Genomic DNA, 15000 nt, shown 5'->3' with positions numbered 1-15000 from the left:
AGGTACAGAATCGCCTATAGCCTCGGGGGGGGGGGGGGAACAAGATGTGTCCGTGTCTAAGGCGACGTCCTGTCGGTCACGAAGACGTCTGCAAAGACTAGTATCTGCCAGGCATTGAGCCACATGACATGGGACGCGGGCGTGTTCCTTCACTTAGGTGGTGGCGTGTGTTGGTACTCGCAGAGGATAATAAACCCACTCGCGGGCCGGCTGCGACCCTCCCCCCCCCCCCCCCGCCCCGTGTCTCTTCCTCTATCCACTGAAGGAAAAAACCGCAACAAAAGGTAGAAGACCACAGGGTGGGGAGAGAGCCCGTCGCTCTCCCTACGTGACCGTCCGGAGCGCTCGTTCAGATGGGAGGAGGTGTGTGTTTCATTGATTTGGGTGCCGTCTTTTCTCTGCAGCTGTGTCAGAAGACAGCGATCTTCGGATTTTCACTCCACCGAGTGAATACCCTTTTGAAGAGAATGTCTACGGGAAGCCTACGGTTCCCCCGCGTGGGTGGCCCTCCTCTAGAAATGAAGCTCGCTTCTTGAACGGAGGGGATCTGTGTACGCCATCATTCTTTCGGGACGATTTCTCAGACGCTAGCTTCGGACCGCCACATAGATCGTCCCCGACGTTGCCTCAAGGGTCCCCACCGACCGTCCCCAGCCTGCCCACTCAAGGGAGCCGGGCCCCTTCTGATCTGTCCGCCCGCCGTGAAGCTCCCTCCCGAGGGTCCGAAAGCCCACCTGTTTCCCAGTTCGGTTGAATGATGCAGCACCCGGGCGGGGCACTGGCACCCAGTGACTCCGTTCTGAGTCTGTGCGCTCTGGGGTGCGGGTGCGGGTGCGGGGGTGGGGGGGAGCGGAAGGGGAAGACGGTGGCGGTGGGGGGGGGGGAGTTCCATCTCGACAGGTGGCCTCCTACCGACTGACTCTATGGGACGGACCGTTCCCACTCGGGACCGTGTACCTTCTCGGCCTAGGCACATCCCGGCTCTTAAAGCCACTCTCGGGGACACTCTCCCACGTACACGTAGATGGCCTGCACGAGTGAGTGCTCTTCCTTTCTCGAAACATTGGAAATCTGTCCGCCATTTTACCTGACCTGACGGTGTGTGATAAAGGAGCATAGAACCCTCAGCCACCCTCCGCCTTCCCGCTGCCACGAGAGACGGTGCGGAGCGTGAGAGTCTATCCCCGGCTCTCCCTCGACTCTCCGTGTCCACCGGAACGTGGCCCGACTGCAGTGACACCAGCTATGTTAAGTCGGTCTCTGGGTAGGGAAAGAACGTCACCGGATAGGCCCCATCGATCGCTTATCTGTTCTGATAGTTTTGTGGCAGCCGTTTCTTGCCCCTTTCTTTTCTTTTTCTGTCTCTCGCCCTCGCCCCCGCCCCCGCCCCCACCCCCAAATTCTTTCTAAGAAGACATTTAGGATGTCAGATTCTGGCCACGTGCCCCCCTGGGCACAGGGGGCCAGCAGAGACAAAGGTCTTTGGTACCAAGTGTTCATTCCACAGTGACAGATATTGCCACGCTTGTACTGACCGGGCCTTGAGATCGTGAGTGGGTCAACTCTGAAACTCCCTGTACTCTACTTCTCTCTCGGGTAGGTCCCTGTCCCAACCCTCCGGCTTCTAGCACACACCCAGTGTCACTCTCTCCTCTCGGGATAAAGTTCCAAGTTCCAGATGATCCGATCCGCTCCAAGGAGGAAGGGGAGCTGGCCGGGCCGCCCACTGTGCGCCCCACCCCCACCCCTCCCCACCCCCGTCATAGGGTCCCTTCTTTTCAGGCTGACACTGGCACCGGTTGTCGGGTGTCACCTAGCGGCCACTTTGATCAGCCATCGGGATCGGGATCGGGGAAAGTCAGGTGACGTTGGGAGTTTAAGAGCTGACTCCCCGGGCGGGGGTGGGGGTGGGGTGGGGGTTTTGTGTGGTGTGTGTGTGTGTGTGTGTGTGTGTGTGTGTGTGTGTGTGTGTGTGTGTGTGGGTGGAGGGCGGGGCGTGGTTCGGATCAGCCGCGGGGAGTAGAGCACGGTCCGGTCCCACTCTCTTCTTCCTGGGCCCGCAGCTCTGGGCCCCGCCCGAGGCAGCCCTAGCCTCTGGCGGGTCTCCGCCCACCCGCCCTGTTGTCTGCGGGAGGCGCCCCTCCTCCCGCTCCCTCCCTCCTCCCGGGACCATAGGCCTCTGCCCGTAGTTCTTTTGTTGTTGTTGTTGTTGTTGTTGTTGTTGTTGTTGTTGTTGTTGTTGCTGTTTGCCCTTTTGTTTGTTTCCGTTTTATCTTGTTTTTTAGGCTTACTGAATATCATCTCGGATAAAAATTTAAAGCACAGAATGCCTCATATTATATAACAAGATGTAGCTTTTTATCCTACGCCGAGAGCGATGCATTTTTCTCTTCGGGTCCATTTTCCCGTCCTGGGAGAAATACGAAGTTGCTCGTGATACTTCCCCATCATCTTCCGGTTTCCCCGACTCAGAAACACTGTCAACACGACGTATTCGATGGTATATCTCTGCGTGTGCACGTGGGCGCCCTTACCTATTTCTTTTCGGCATCGGGCTCCTATCTTTTGGTACCTAGGGGGGAAAAAAGAAGAAACCAAAAAAGGACGGAAAGATGTTCTGTCCTTTTACCCTCTCCTCCCCCCCCCCCCCACCAACTTTTGGGAACTCGTCGTCTGGCCTACGTCCCCAAGGCAGGTTAAATCTTTTCTTAAAACTCCCAAGTGGTCCCCTGCCCCCCAGGTGGGCGGCCGGCAGAGTTCACAGAGTTCACAGGCTTTGTTTTTGGCAGAGCCTGGACGATTGAAATCATTAACCGCAATCGTTGCTAAAGCTGAGGACCACAGGCTCCCACCCACCCACCCCCCCGCGCGCCCTTTAAAAGCTCTCTATTTCTGCCTAGCCCTATGTTCGGGAAATCTGGGGGCTTGAGATGGGAAGGTCTACCTTATTTCCTCCTTTACCGGCAAAATAGACTCTCTCTTTCCTTCCTCGTCACACAGCTTGTCCTCCTTATTTGGCCTCGTGGGCAAGTGGCCCAGCTTTCGGTAACACCGAGACTTCTAAGCTGTCTTATCGGTCTTGTTTTGTTTTTACTTTCTTTCCTCTTTTCTTTTTTCTTTTTTTTCTTTTCCTTTTTTTTTTTTTTTTTTTTTGAGACAGGATTCCTTTCACTCTGTCCTCTCCCAGCCAGGCCGCCTTGGCCTGATTGTAGCTCACGGCAAGCTCCAAATCCAGGGCTCAAGTGATCCTCTCTGCCTCGGCCTTCTGAGTAGCTGGGACTCTAGGCAAATGCTGTGCTGCCACACCCGGCATAATTTTTCTTTTTTTATATTTTCTTGGTAGAGACGAGGTCTCATCGTGTTACCCAGGCTGGTCTCCGGCTGCTGGGCTCAAGTCATGCTCCCGTCTCTGCCTCCCAAGTTGCTGGGGTCACAGGCATGAGCCACCGTGGCCAGCCAGGTTATTGAAAGGCGATCACTTTGCTATCCTGATACGAAACCCCAAATGTGCGAGTGTGAGGCACCAGACGGAGGGGAGTCCCCGCACCACATTGTCACGGCCGTTGAGGGTGGCTCACGAAAAAGCTGGGATGGGGGTACACGGTAGTGATCAAGGGGATACATTCTAGTGGGATAGCAGAAATATAGAATGTCCTGAAAAACACCAAGTGTCAGAATGCCACAGCAGTCAACGGCTCACAAACTTCCGTTCCCTTGTGTCATGGTAGGCGGCTTACTTTTCTCCTACTCCCTCGGTATGAGTAAAGCCTGACATGGAAAATGTCTACGTCTCATCCAAATCCGTCAAGACGATGGAGGGGGGAACTGGGAGAGGAACAAAGAGAAAACAAGGAAGAAGCAAAACAAGGGAGAAGGGGGACGAGGAGGAGCAGGAGGAAACTGCCTCCCCTGCCCCCGTGCTACCCAACGATACGTGAAGAATGGCCTCTTCCCTCCTCTCCCACCCTGTAACTATGCCTGGAGGTGTACCCTACGGCTACGGTCCTAAAAGAATGTACGACTACTTATAATAGTGGAAGAAACGCGGTCTGATAGGTTTTTGTGCAGTGGGACACCTACCCGGCCAGGGCACTCGCGGTGAATGGAGCTCGCAGGGCGGGCGGGAGGTCGCTCTGGGTGAGTCTGTGAGTTAGCGGTGAGTGGTGAGTGAATGTGAAGGCCTAGGACGTTACCGTAGCTTTTTATAAACCCCGGACGCTTAGGCCACACACGACATTTACCTTCAGAAATTTCTTTCTTCAGTCATACATTAACCTTAGCTTACTGTAAGTGTTTTCACTTCATAAACTTTCCCACGTTGTTTTTTTTTTTTTTTTTCCTTTTCCTTTTCCTTTTCTTTCCTTTCCTTTTTTTTTTTTTTTTTTTCTTTTTTAACCTTTTGGACTCTTTTGTAACACCACGACTTAAAACACAAACACATTGCACTGTCGTACACAGATGTCTTCTTTCTTTCTTTCTTTTTTTTTTTTTTTGAGACAGAGTCTCACTTTATTGCCCGGGCTAGAGTGAGTGCCGTGGCGTCAGCCTAGCTAGCTCACAGCAACCTCACACTCCTGGGCTTAAGCGATCCTACTGCCTCAGCCTCCCGAGTAGCTGGGACTACAGACATGCGCCACCATGCCCGGCTAATTTTTATGTATATATATTTTCAGTTGGCCAGATAATTTCTTTCTATTTTTAGTAGAGACGGGGTCTCGCTCTTGCTCAGGCTGGTCTCGAACTCCTGAGCTCAAACGATCCGCCCGCCTCGGCCTCCCAGAGTGCTAGGATGACAGGCGTGAGCCACCGCGCCCGGCCTGGATGTCTTCTTTCTTTGTGTCCTTATTTATTCTGTAAGGTTTTTCCTACTTTTAAAGCTTTCATCGTTCTATGCACTTTTCAAAACAAACAAACAAACAAACAAACAAACAAACAAACAAATAAATAAATAAATAAATAAAAACTAAAACGGAGGCGGGGGAGGAGGGAGAGGGAGGGAGAGAAATAACACACACATGGATACGTTTCCCAACTCAACCGAGGAAGGGGGCCGAGTCAAGGTTCTCAGGGAGCCACCGGTGACGAAATGGTCAGGCTCAGAATCAGCACGGCAGAGTGGCTGCAGACCCAGGGGGCCTGGACCGGCTACCTGGATGACACTCCGTTTCCGGTAACTCGGGGAGTCATAGATCCCCTTGTGCCTCAGCCTCTTCATCTGCAAATGGGGAAATAATGGTGCCTACCCCACAGGGATATGGTGCAGAGTGAAAAAGCGAATGCAGGCAAAGCACACAGAAGCTCGCGTGGCAAGCGGTAAGCCTGTCATCGTGGTCACAGTCGTTGTTATAGGATCATCTTCCTACGTCCTTGTCTTTTAAAGATTAGTAGAACCTCCCAGAAGATGAGAATAGGCTCCTCCTGAGCAAGTCTCGGCTGTAAAGCCACAGGCATGTTGAGCATGAGGCACAGAAGGCAGAATAAAAACCTGATCCCGGAACATTATGTTCCTGCAGGACATGAAATCATCGAAGGTATGGGAAATCCTACCTTACATCGGTTTTACTGGAACACCTAGGATGGCGGACGCACACGGATGCCCGCGCACGCGCACCCCAAACCTTTTGAGCCTCACAAAACAGTGTAACCCGGGAACACACTATGATGCTCATTAGCGATATATTTGGGCCCCGGTTACTCGTCACTCTGAGCCTGCCTCCTCCTTATCTGTCCAAGGAGAACACTGTTTGTCACAATTATCCTCACCCTACCTAACGCTTCTGGTAAAATTTAAGTGAGAGAACACCCGCTGGACAGAAAAATCTATGTTATCTCCCAATTTTTCTTCCTCCTGATTTCTATCTGAATCTGTGAGCTCGCTTTGGTTCACTTCGGTTTTTCAAGAGGCTCCGGTTACCTTCTCTCCCACCTATATCGGATTGGGTCTGATGGAAGAAAGAAGGAAAAAAAAAAAAAAAAAAAAAAAAAAAACATAGTAAAGAAAGCAGAGCAACGTTTGTTTCTGAAGCAACCGATCAAACATTGCTGATGAGCCGGTATTTTCTATTTCAGTAAACCAAGGAGGCCTATTGTCATGAGGCTGTGAGGGGCCCGGGTAAGTTTGGATGATTATCCCTAAAGGAGACAAAGCAGACAGACTAGGGCACGTGTGATTTTAGCAAAGAGAATAAACGGTGACCTCTTTGCCGAGTTGGGCCTTAGCAGACCAAAGGGAAATAAAGGTGTAATAGGACGCTCAATTTTTACTCTGGACACAGATGTCGGGCCCTGAACTGAGAACACTGGGTTTTTTTTACCCTCCTTGATATTCACATAGGCTTAGAGGATGCCGGGGGTGGGGTGGGGGGTGGGGGGGAAGAATACCGAGCCTGTAAGTTATCCCTAAAACTCGGATTTTATGTTCCCTTGCCTTTTCATAACTGAGCGACACACAACATTAAAGAATGGACACAGGCCGGGCGCGTTGCCTCAGGCAGGCCTGTAAACCTAGCACTCTGGGAGGCCGAGGTGGGAGGATCGCTCAAGGTCAGGAGTTCGAGACCAGCCCGAGCAAGAGTGAGACACCCCCCCCCCCCCCATCTCTACTAAAAATATAGGAGGAAATTAGTCAGACAACTAAAAATAGATAGGAAAAAATAGCCGGGCATGGTGGCGCATGCCTGTAGTCCCAGCTCCTCGGGAGGCTGAGGCAGGAGGATCGACTGAGCCCAGGAGTCTGAGGTTGCTGTGAGGTAGGCTGACACCACGGCACTCACTGTAGCCCGGGCAACAGAGTGAGACTCTGTCTCGGGGAAAAAAAAAAAAAAAAAAAAAAAAAAAGAATGGACACAGACTTCCACAGGTTTGTATGTGGCCCCTTTTACTTATTAACGCTACAGGACCTTAATTATTTGTGCTCTGAATCTGATATTCAAATTATCCTTGTGGCCAACCCGTTTGCACAGTAGATGATAGGGAAAGAGATAAGAGTTCACCGCCTGAATAGATGACAAGCAATGGGGAGTACTGGTGAAATTACAAGTGGCCTATGTGTACCCACTGAAAATCCCAATTAGCCCCTACCATGAGTTCAAAGAAGAGATCTAAATTTCTGACCCCGTGACCCTAAAAGATATTTCCTCCCAGGGTGTCACAGAGAAAAATAAAACTCCATCCTAGCACTTTGGGAAGCCTAGGCGAAAGGCTCGCTTGAGGCCAGGAGTCTGAAGTTGCAGTGAGCAACGATGATGCTACTGCACTTTAGTGTGGGAAACAGAGTGAGAGCCTGTCAAAAGAAAAAAAGAAAAAAAAGAAGGAAAAATTGCCGTGAGAGCCCTGGTTATGATACGGCAATAAGCGCTAGCTCTTGGAAGGTGTAAAACAGATTCACGGTGGCTTACGCCAATTTGGGATGTACGAAGACAAGCTTGAGCACCACCGCCAACCAAAATTACCAATGAATACCTGGCTAGCGATCGGGATCAGACATACTATAAAAGAAAAAGCTCCCACGGCTAAAATAATGTGAACACGATGGACTCGTCGATGGAAAAGAACCCCGAATCACTGCACTGCAAAATAATTTAGAGAGTTTTATTCCGAGCCCAACGTCCGTGATCGTGGCCCAGAGAGCTACACCCAAGAAGCCTCGAGCGAGCGGACCCGTGGCGGCGGGGCGGGTTACGGTTTGGCTTCCTACATTTTAGGGAGACAGGAATTACATGTAAAAATCACAAATTGATACACGGAAGGGGTACATCGGTCTGGCCTCCAAAGGCAGGACATCTGGCAGTTGGGGGGGGGGGGGGGCGCGGTGTTTACGGGTTTGCAGCTGGGTTTAAAGATTCTTTGATTTGCAATCGATGACATAAATGAACCTCTGCCTAAAGGCTTTGCATCACGTTTTCAGTTAAGACAAGGATGTCTGCTAATCACAGACAAGCCACTGGGACAGTTTACCCCAAACTCAAGTGCTCTGTAGTTCAGTAAACGGTTGGCCTGCTAGATATGCATGCGTTAAGCTTGGTCTTGCCCGGCCTTAGGCCCGTCGGGCATTCAGTATCTCATTGTGACAAAAACTGACTCCATCAGGGAGGGGTGTCTGACCTCCCCTGTCCTTGAGGGCAGCAGCTCAGGTTTAAAGGTTTTTCTAGGGTTCCCTGGGCCAACCACGGGACGGGTCTGACGCAGGCGGTGGCGGGCGGAGGGCGGCTTAAGATTTTATTTTAGTGCATACACTCCAGAAATGGTGTTTCCCTGGGAAAGATACACGAGTTCACGAACAGCTTTCCTTCGGTTGGTCCGGCCCCTCCCTGAGGTCGTCTCCCTGCCCCCACTCCTCCCCTCCCCTGGGGCCGGAGCCCGGGCGGAAAGGCCCAAGAGGAGAGGCGCGTGGGGGAGGTGCCGCTCCCAGAACGAGACTCGTCTCGGCCCCACGTCACCCAGCCACCGCGACCGCTTCGCCCGAGGAGGTGCCCAGCCAGTCGTGCTTCTGCCCCCTCGAGATTGCCTGCGGCCTGGGGGCGGGGAACGAGCTCCCGGCCCAAGAGGAAACCCCCTAGCCCGGCCGGCCGCACAGGTGGCCGTGCCCCCGGCGGGGCCCTTCCGCCGTTTGCCACGCCCCCGCCCCCGCCCCGCCCCCGCCCCCGCCCCGACTCAACGCGCTGACTGCGCGTGCGCGTGCGCGTGCGCGTTCGCACGTAGCCGCCTCGGACTTCTCGCGGGCGGAACCGCTTTCAGCCGCGACCCCGCCCCGCGAGCTGCCGCTTCCCGGCCTGCCTCGGGGCCGCGGCCCGGCGCACGGGGGAGGGGAGGGAGCGTAGGTCGGTCACTTGGGGGCGGGGTGGGCGCTAAAGAAATCAGTCCCCCTCCGTCTCCTGCGTCAGCCAAAGCCCCGAACCCTTGGAGAACTGCCACCGCCACTACCGTGGGGGGCTGGGTCCTCACTTTGTGTCCTCCTTGTGGCCCAGTCCGAGGGGGCTGGGCTGCCAAGCAGATCCTCTTGGGAAGGAGGCAGGAAGGGCCCAGGTCTGGACAGGGGTGGACTGGACCCCTCCACCCTGGGGTGTGGACTGGCTACCGAAAAGCTCAGCCGCTTGTCCACGAGGCCGAATAACGAGGACAAGCGGTATGAGGAGTAAGGAAAGAGAGAGTCTACTTTGCTGGCAGAGGAGGAAATAAATAGGGTAGAGCTTCTCAGTCTCAAACCCCCAAATTTCCTGAACATAGGCCTAGGCAGAAATACAGAGGTTTTAAAGGAGGGAGGGTTGGTTCTCAGCTTCAGGCAATTACTGCAGTTAACCGTTCTAATCGTCCCGTGGCCCCCCCCCCCCCCCCCCCCCCCCCCCGTCTCTGCTGAGAAGAAAGCCTGTGGACTCCGTGGGCCGCCCACCCTGGGGGGCCACCTGGAGTTATAACCAAAGAGTTAACGTGCCTCAGGGATGCAGGCCAGGCTGTAAGTTCCCAAAAGCCTGGGGGAAGTTTTAAAAAGACGGAAAAGCTTTCTGCCCTCTTCCCCGCCCCGCCCCCCCCCCCCACAAGGCCATTTTCTGTGGTGCAGACTCGGCACCCTCCCTCCCTCCCTCCCTCCCGTGCAGGCCTGTTTATCCTCAATCATCTGCGAGTTTCACGAGGAGGAGGAGGAGGAGGAGGAGGAGGAGGAGCAGCAGCTCTCTCGCTCTCCCCACCCTCTTTCTTCCCTTAGGAAATCCTCAGCCCTGTTCCACACACTCAAGGTGGTGGGCCTGCTCCGGCCCCCTCCCCCCAACCCGCCGACGGAGTAGGTGTACAGACAGGAGCACACTTCACGGGGATGAAGGGTTGCGGTGGCCAAATGGGAGATGCGAGGCGGGGGGGGGGGGGGGGGGAGTGGCTGGCCTTTGGCAAAGAGTGACTCGGAGTAGCCATCCAGGCTTGTCTGAAAAGTGGGACTGCGAGCCTGAGCGCGCCGACGAAGTCGATGGACACGGTCACTGCTGTGAGATGTCTCTTTTACCACGATGTAACACCAAAGCAAAGCCCTGTCCCGCTGGGTCGGCCTTGTGGGCAATTTAGAAAAGCCATGGCGTGGCCGTTCGGAATACTTCCTGCCTCTCCGGGAATCAAAAATTAGAAAGGACCGTGGGTTCTGTATCAACGTACCAAAGGCAGGGAGAATTTTAGCCTTTTAAAGCCTGCCCCGGCCCTATCTCAGCAGGGCAGTGGCACCCCAAGTTCCGTGACATTTCTGCACTCGGCGGCGTCTGACTTCTTCAGCCATCTGATGGGATGCCCCTGCCAGGTGGCCACTCACTCGCCCCTTCAGTTCAACCCTTGTACCAGGAAGTTTTGCCTTCTTCCTAACCACTGTGGGGGGACTGGGGGGTGACGTGTGTGTGTGTGTGTGTGTGTGTGTGTGTGTGTGTGTGTGTGTGTGTGTGTGGAGGGGGGGGAAACGGGGCAGACCCACAGGTGCAGCTTCTTGGTCATAATGGGCCCACGGCAGCGTGGGATTCCCCCCGGAAGGGAGGCAGGGTGGCACTACAGCACCGAAACCTGACGCGGGTGGCCACGCGGATGGGGGGGCGCCCGTTAGACGGGTGGCCGAGGCCAGGATGGCTCGGCCTCAGATGCAGCCACCGAGAGCCACCTGGGTCCCGGAGGGTCAGCCCGAGAAGCCCCGCAGCAAGAGGTCCCTCCGGCAGAGCAGACACTGAGTCTGTAAGTCAAGACAGCTGGGAGGCCTGGGAGTCAGAGGCCCTGGATCTCAGGTCCCGGGGTGGGGGCGGGGAGCAGTGCCGGGAGAGAGAGCCCGGGCTCCAGAGGCCGTGATGGGGCCCGGTGGGGCGGGCCGAGGAGGCCGAGGCCGGGTGTGGTATGGTCCGGGATGAGGGGGTTGGGGTGGCGGGCAGGGGGAAAGACCCCTTCACTCAGACGTGCCCTCAGAGGAAGGCAGAGGTGCGTTCTGCCTTCCTCCAGCTAGTGGAACGCTCGGCATTTCTTTCCTTCAGAGCTGGGTTGAACCGATAGGGCGTCTGTTATGGTACGGAGTGCGAGACAGGACCACCTAGAGACCGAATTGAGCCAAGTCATGAGTCTTTATTAGCTGACCGGCGACCACCCCCCTGCCCTGTTAGGGTGCGGGTACAGAGAATGGCCCTGAGCCGAAAAAAACCAGGAAGGTTTCATACTATCCTAAGCTACAGCTACGTGACTTTAGGCTACGTGCCTTTAGGCACGGCGGCGGTTGAAACAACATTATACCACCTACTCCACAGCTGTGGGGTCTGGGACCAGCCTCGGGCCCCGTTTCGGTGACAGTCTTTAAGTGAGCAGGTTTACAGAAACAGATAGCACCAATTAAGGAACGTTCTTTCAGGCGTTAAGCAAGCACAACGGGCAGCTGGAAAGTTTAAACACTTAGTTACAAGTTAGTTGCTTTGTTTTTATCTCTGCAAGGTACATATTTCCAGTTACAGACACAGGTCAAGCGGACGTCGGTCACCTAGCGAGCGAGCGTAAGTTTTCAAGTGGGCCTTTACAGCGTCCAGACGGGCCACAGTCCAGTTATTGTGCATTCTTTTTGACCACTTGGAAAGCTACTAGCACTGTCCGGGCCTCACTCACGCGGACTACAGAGTTATGACCCGGTGTGTGTGTGTGTGTGTGTGTGTGTGTGTGTGTGTGTGTGTGTGTGTGTGTGTGTGTGTGTGTGTGTGGTGCGTGTGTGGTGCGTGTGTGTGTGTGTGTGTGTGTGTGTGTGTGTGTTTAGCTGTCCGTATAATTTTTTTTCTCTTTTTAGTAGAGACGGGAGTCTCGCTCTTGCTCAGGCTGGTCGCGAACTCCTGAGCTCAAACGATCCGCCCGCCTCGGCCTCCCAGAGTGCTAGGATTACAGGCGTGAGCCAGCGTGCCCGGCCGAGTCTTTCCTTCCTTCCTTCCTTCCTTCCTTCCTTCCTTCCTTCCTTCCTTCCTTCCTTCCTTCCATTTCTTTCCATTTTTCTTTCCTTTCTTCCTTGCTCCTGTTATCCTGTCTTTCTGTCTCTCTTTTTTCCATCTTTCTTCCCCCTTTCTGCTTTCCTACCTTCCTTCTTTCTCATTCTCTCCTTTCTCTCTCCTTCCTTCTTTCTGTCTTTCCGTTCTTCCTTCCTTCTTTCTCTCTGTGTCTTTCTCTGCTTTCTCTCTCTCTCTCTCTCTCTCTCCTTCCTTCTCTCTATCTTTTTCTCTTTCCCTCTTTCCGTATTCTTGTTTCTTTTTCTCTTTTAATTTCCTTTCTTTTTCTCTTCTTTTCTTTCTTTCCCTCTTTCTTTCTCCTTCCTTCCTTCCGTCCTCTCGTTCTCTTTCTTTCTGCCTGTCTTTTCTTTCCTTATTTCTTCTTTCCTTCTGTCTTTCTGTGTTTCCTATCGCCTTCCCTTCCTTCCTTTTCCTTTTCCTTTCTCCCCCCGCTTCCTGTCTTTTCTTATTCACTGTTTTCTTCTTTCTGACTTTCTCTCTCCGTTTCTCTGTCTCTTCTCTCTCTCTTCTTTTCCTTTCTCTCTTTCCCTCTTTCTGGGTCTGCCTGTCTGTCTCTCGGCTATGTCGTGGTCTGTGCAGAGACGGGTTTGGTGGACGATTTCGGTGGTCGGGTCGACCCATCCTTTCTTTGATCCCAGTGCTAGCCACGCTGGGGCCTGCCTAGCTTCCCCGATCAGGCGAGATCGGGCGCGTTCAGGGTGGTGTGGCCCTAGACTGACCCGTCCTCTGTCGATGGCTTCCGTGGGGAGTAGGGGGGACTGTGTTTGATGCCCTCGGGGGACCTTCTGGACTCTGAAATGATGGGCTCCGGAGGGTTGCCCCGTGATTTGCAGCAGACCTCTGGTGGCTGGCGCCGGTTGTGGTCGGGCTCCACCTGGCGGCCGCTTTTCTAGAAGGCTCTTGTCCTCTGAATCTTCGGTGCGGCAGGCAAAGCAGGGGACAGTCCCCGCTGTGACGGAGGCTGGGTTCCGGGAAGCAAGCAGCCTTCTCAGGGCCATCTGGCTCGTGCCGGGACGCCGGCTGGGACGTCTGTGAGGCGAAGCTTGGGCCCGCAGGGCTGTCGTAGGAGGACGTTGTCGCCGCGCTTCCGGGCTCAGCCGGCCAGGCGGCTGGCGGGGCTGGCGGGGCTGCCCGGGCGGGTCGACCAGCACGCTGTGGCCGCTCTGGCAAGACCCTCCCCGCCCCGCGGGGACAGGAAGGAGACGGCGCACGTGGACGGGAGAGGAGGGTGTCCGGCGAACGGCCGCCGTCCCGTGCATGCCTGTCCCTCTCCCTCTCCCACGGCCTCGCCTTTCCTGCCGCTTTTCCCTGGGTCCCGCTCAAGAGGCAGGGACAGCCCTGTGAGTGGCACGGGTGGCTGGGTCCCTCGCGGGATCCCAGTCGTCCGTGGCTTCTTCCGAGTCCTACTCTGGGGGCACGGACCGGGCCCTGGGCGGCGCGGGTGGCCGGCGAGGGCGACCCCTGTCGGGCCGCAGCGGTCCCGTCCCGATGTTTTCTCCTCCATGAGTCCCCCCTGTGCTGGGGCCGGGGACCGGGGACCGGGCCCCGCCCGGGTGGCGCGGGTGGCCGGCGAGGGCGACCCCTGTCGGGCCGCGGCGGTCCCGTCCCGATGTTCTCTCCTCCACGAGTCCCCGTGCGGGGGCCGGGGTGGCGCGCGTGCCCGGCGAGGGCCTCCCCGACCCTCTACGCCACGGGGGGGGGGGGGGGAGTGGTCCGCGGGTCCTGGGGGTCGACCAGATGTCCCTGAGTGCCCCTCGTCTGCTGGCCCTGGGCACCTGCTGGGGACAGGTGGCCGTGTCGAGTGTCGTAGGGGCAGGCGTGGTCAAGTGGCTCGGTCCCCGCCACCCTGCACCGTGTTTTTGATCACCTCATATCGTCATCTTCCGCCGCCAGGTTAGTGCTGACACGCTGTCCTCCGGTGACTGTCGCCGGAGGGGTTGGGCCTCCGCACGGCGACAGGGTTCCGGGTTCCTGGTGACCCGGCGCCCTGCCGTGTTCCCTTTGAGCTCGACCGCCTGGGCCCGCGCGCCGGCTCTTAGGGCGTCGGAGTGTCCCGGCGGGGCTGCTCGCCCTCTTGGGTTGGTCTCTGGCCCCTCGAGGGACGGCGCCCCGTGGGGCGTTTGCGGCAATCCTCCCCCTTACCCAGCTGGCTTCTGTGCCGTTGCGTGTCAGGCGGTCTTCGTGTCTGGGTTGTCTGCCGCCCTCCTCCGGAGACGGGGGCCGGCGAGGCTGAAGCGGGCTCCTCTGATCGCTGTCCTCGCTGGCCTGACTGGCCTCCCCGACCCTTCCCCCGTCCTACGGGGCCTGATCGATGTGGTGACGTCGCGCTCTCCCGGGCCTTAAGCCGCGTGCCAGGCGAGGGACGGGCCCATTCGTGGTGAATGGGGGCCGCTCTTCTCGTTCTGCCCGCGGGCACCTAGCCTCTCCACCGCCCGCCTGTGGGCGGTGGGTGGGAGGCGCCGGGTGCGAGACTATCCGGCCCGCCCTCGCTCGCCCCGCCCTCGGCCTCCTGGCGTTGGGCGGGGGGGTCGTGGGTCCTGTTGTGACGCAGCGGGCAGCCCTCGCTCGCCCTTTGTGGGCCGTTGCCTGGCCGGGGTCACCCCTCCCCGCGACGGATGGGGAGGGGCGTCCCGCCCGCCCGGTCGCGCGCGCCCCGTTTGGCGCGCGGCTGCTGGGTCTTGCATGGCCCTTTTGCGGTGCCCCTGGAGCGCACCGGGCCGTTCCCCAAGGTGCCCGAAAACCGAGTGGTGGTTGTCGTCCTCGTTCCCGGCGTCCCCCTCTGGTGGCCGCTGCAGCGTCCGCCGCGTTGGGTACGCTCCTCCCGAGCAGTTTGCTTGGGCTGATGAAGGGGGGGTCGAGGCGGGTAAGCTGAAGAGGCATCCCCCCCTGCGCCGCGTGGGCGGGCGGGGGGGGTGTTTGTCTCGGCGTCCCCACGATGTGTGCGTGGCGGACTGCCGGAGGCGTGCGCGCGGCTCGTGCCCTTCCCTCCCTGCGCGCGAGCGGTGTTGCCGCA

General features: G+C 56.6%; 2 long non-coding RNA genes across 8 annotated transcripts in view; both read left to right on the top strand.

Moving 5' to 3' along the window:
- Positions 1-1939, top strand: part of LOC123625120 — a 4112-nt gene extending 2173 nt beyond the window's left edge. The window contains exons 1-4 of one of the 7 annotated variants that reach the window (XR_006730393.1): positions 246-284; positions 405-819; positions 971-1264; positions 1508-1704. This is a non-coding gene — a long non-coding RNA (uncharacterized LOC123625120). The other 6 variants (XR_006730387.1, XR_006730391.1, XR_006730392.1 and 3 more) reach the window with 6 other exon arrangements.
- Positions 1940-3418: 1479 nt separating this feature from the next.
- Positions 3419-3783, top strand: LOC123625132. The gene is made up of 2 exons (XR_006730408.1): positions 3419-3460; positions 3729-3783. It is a non-coding gene; the product is annotated as an uncharacterized LOC123625132 (long non-coding RNA).
- The last annotated feature ends 11217 nt before the right edge of the window (positions 3784-15000 follow it).

This window comes from Lemur catta, chromosome 20, assembly GCF_020740605.2.
Source record: "Lemur catta isolate mLemCat1 chromosome 20, mLemCat1.pri, whole genome shotgun sequence".
NCBI lineage: Eukaryota > Metazoa > Chordata > Mammalia > Primates > Lemuridae > Lemur > Lemur catta.
This window is presented reverse-complemented; position numbering and strand designations above follow the sequence as displayed.